Source organism: Oncorhynchus masou, chromosome 5, assembly GCF_036934945.1.
Source record: "Oncorhynchus masou masou isolate Uvic2021 chromosome 5, UVic_Omas_1.1, whole genome shotgun sequence".
NCBI lineage: Eukaryota > Metazoa > Chordata > Actinopteri > Salmoniformes > Salmonidae > Oncorhynchus > Oncorhynchus masou.
In genome coordinates, this window is record NC_088216.1 from 56556488 (window position 1) to 56560527 (window position 4040).

Sequence of the window (4040 nt, forward strand, 5' to 3'; positions counted from 1 at the left end):
TCGCTGGTTCTAATACACGAGCCGACGAGGTGAAACATCTGTTGACATGATCTTGAGCAAGGCACTTATCCCTAATCGCGCCTGTAAGTCACTCTGGATAAGAATGTTTGCTAAATTACTAAAATGTAATAGACCTCCATTGAGGCTGGCCACACTGACTTTGCCTTCCAGTGTTGTCTTTGTTCAAAACAGTTCCATTTGAGTTTTACACATGCTCTGCAGCTAATAAGAGAACTTACAAATGATGCCACAACTGTCTGGTGTCTGTCTCTGGTGCTGGTCGAACAGGTTCTGCTGGTGTATGATGCAGTGCCTTATACATTATGGCCTTTCTCTTGCATTTCAATGTTGATAGTAAATGTTTTTTTCTTGGTATTATCTTTTACGAGATCTAATGTGTTCCATTTCTCTACATGAATTTAACATTTCCACAAACGTAAGTGTTTCCTTTCAAGTGGTATCAAGAATATGCATATCCTTGCTTGAGGTCCTGAGCTACAGGTAGTTACATTTGGGTACGTAATTTTAGCTAAAAATTTAAAAAATGGGCGGATCCATAAGAGGTTTTAAAGAAGAACAGAAAAAAGTAATCAGTCACTGTTTCATATAGTCAAACTACAGTGCATTCGGAAAGTATTCAGACCTCTTGACTTTTTCCAAATTTTGTTACCATACAACCTTATTCTAAAATTGATTAAAATTGATTTTTCCCCCCTCAATCTACACACAATATCCCATAATGACAAAACTAAAACAGGTTTTTTTTTAAATGTGGCATTCGTTCAAAATAAAAAACAATGATCTAAATTCCTTTGACCCCAATAGGCTAGATGTTATGTAATTATACTGTATATTATGTACATCTAACATTTGGTGATCTACACCATACACTTGAATACAAGGTGTCAGACCAGGTCCAAGCGACTAGTAAATCAGATGGTTAGTTCCAAGGTTTTTAATGCTGTATTCATCTCTTGGAGGGTGTACAGTGCTTTTGTTAAGTATTCAGGCCCATGGACTTTTTCCACATTTTGTTACGTTACAGCCTTATTCTAAAATTGATTAAATCGTTTTTTCACCCTCATCAATCTACACACAATACCCCATAACAACAAGCAAAAACAAGATTTTAGAAATGTTTGCAAATTTATTTTAAAAAAAAAAGTAATATTACATTTACATAAGTATTCAGACTCTTTACTCAGTACTTTCTCAGTACTTTCTTGAAGCACCTTTGGCAGCGATTACAGCCTTGAGTCTTCTTGGGTATGGCACTACAAGCTTGGCACACATGTATTTGGTGGAGTTTCTCCCATTGTTCTCTGCAGATCCACTCAAGCTCTGTCAGATTGGATGGGGAGTGTTGCTGCACAGCTACTTTCAGGTCTCTCCAGAGATGTTTGATCAGGTTCAAGTCTTGGCTCTGGCTGGACCACTCAAGGACATTCAGACTTGTCCAGAAACAACAACTCCTGCGTTGTCTTGGCTTAGGGTCGTTGTCCTGTTGGAAGGTGAACCTTTACCCCAGTCAGATGTCCTGAACACTCTGGAGCAGGTTTTCATCAAGGATCTCTCTGTACTTTGCTCTGTTCATCTTTCCCTCAAAACTGATTAGTCTCACAGTCGCTGCCGGTGAAAACATCCCCACAGCATGATGCTGCCACCACCATGCTTCACCGTAGGGATGGTGCCAGGTTTCCTCCAGACATGACACTTGGCATTCAGGCCAGAGTTCAATCTTGTTTCTCATAGCCTGCTAAAGACAGACTGTCATGTGCCTTTTACTGAGGAGTGGCTTCCATCTGGCAACTCTACCATAAAGGCCTGATTGGTGGAGTGTTGCAGAGATGGTTGTCCTTCTGGATGGTTCTCCTATCTTAAGAGGAACTCTAGAGCTCTGTTCGAGGGACCATCAGGTTCTTAGTCACCTCACTGACCAAGGCCCTTCTCCCCCGATTGCTCTGTTTTGCCAGGCAGCCAGCTCTAGGAAGAGTCGTGGTTCCCAACTTTTTCAATTTAAGAATGATCCGAGGCCACTTTGTTCTTGGGGACCTTAAATGCTGCATTAATTTTTTGGTACCCTTCCCCAGATCTGTGCCTCGACACAATCCTGTCTCGGAGCTTAACGGACAATTCCTTCGACATCATGGGTTGGTTTTTGCTCTGACATGCACCGTCAACTGTGGGACCTTACATAAACAGGTGTGTTCCTTTCCAAATCATGTCCGATCAATTGAATTTACCACAGGTGGACTCCAATCAAGTTAAAGAAACAACTGAAGGATGATCAATGGAAAGAGGATGCACCTAAGCTCATTTAAGTCTCATAGCAAAGGGTCTGAATACTTATGTAATACATTTGCAAAAACTTCTAAAAACATGTTTTCGCTTTGTCATTACGGGGTAATGTGTGAAGATTGCTGAGGATTTTTTAAAAATCATTTTAGAATAAGGCTGAAACAAAATGTGAAAAAAGTCAGGGGGTCTGAATACTTTCCCGAAGGCACTGTATGTACGCTTCCGAGGCTGCGCTGAGTGCGCTCCCTCCCAGTCCCCAGGTATGCATCTCAAAAGGCTACCATGGTTTTTTTTAGGGAGAAGAAATGGCCTGAAATTTAAATGTTTTGAGTGCTCAACCATTTGTAAAACAGGGCATTGCATTGTCTTTATTTTTCCTGATTCCTGTGGCTAATCAATTTGGCTATTTAAGCAGGAAATGCAGAAGTATTTCCTTTTTCGCTATGATCAGCTTGTCAAATTGAGGGATACAAACTTCAAAGCACTGATCATGCCAATGGGGTGAAACTCCATTTTACTTTTACCTGTCCTGTTTTTAGGATATGTTAACATGACAGTGCATTTTTGTTTTTTGGGCACCATATAGGTTAGGCTATTTGATCTGAGAAACCTGCATGATGTAAAAAGTGTTCCCTAGCCAACTAAACGCAACTCCTCGATTTACTATCGTAAATGTACTATTTGTCATAAATTGTGGTGTTGAGTTCAGTTGGCTACATTTCCCCCTATACATGCATTGACGGTCTCTCCTCTAGAAATAAACTACACTAGATTTAGTTGCCATCTGAAATGTCAAACCAAGCACAAGCATGTTACAAAATTAGCTAGTTAGACTGCCTTGTACTTCATAGTACAAAATAACCATGTCCATTGGCTAGCAGCATGGCTATAGGCTAACTATAAAGTTACTGCAGTGTAATATGGGGCTAAACCGAAATACAACACATCTCAATACATTGTATACCAATCCATACAAAACACCTTGTTTCCAAAAGGTGTTTTAAAAATGTTTACCTTGGAAAGTAGTGACAACCGCTTTCAGAACCTGGCCGAGACAATGGCCCCCATGCTCTTGATCTACAAACATTGCTAGGTGGGAAACTGCATCAATGACCATTAGAGGTCATTATATACCAATGAAAACCTCAAATACTTGTCACTAAATGGGAGACTGGACCAGTGGTGTAAAGTACTTAAGGTATTTTTTGGGGGTATCTGTACCTTACTATTTAGGACAAGTTTTACTTCACTACATTCCTTAAGAAAATGTCCTTTTTTATTTTACTCCATACATTTTCCCTGACACCCAAAAGTACTATTTACATTTTTAATGCTTAGCAGGACAGGAAAATTGTCCAATTCACATACCTATCAAGAGAACATCCCTTATCGTCCCTACATCCCTATCTGATCTGGTGTACTCACAAAACACAAATGCTTGGTTTGTAAATGATTCAAGTGTTGGAGTGTGCCCATGCCTATCCATAAATTGTGCCTTCTGATTTGCTTAATATAAGGAATTTGAAATGATTTATACATAAGTATATTTTCGCAATGAAATGTACTTTTGATACTTAAGTATATGTAAAACCAAATACTTTTACTCAAGTAGTATTTTACTAGTCATTTTCTATCAAAAAAGGCATCTTTCATTTTACTGAAGTATGACAACTGGGTATTTTTTTCCCACCACTGGACAGCCCAAATGAGTAATACATAACAAACATCTCCAGTAAGCAATG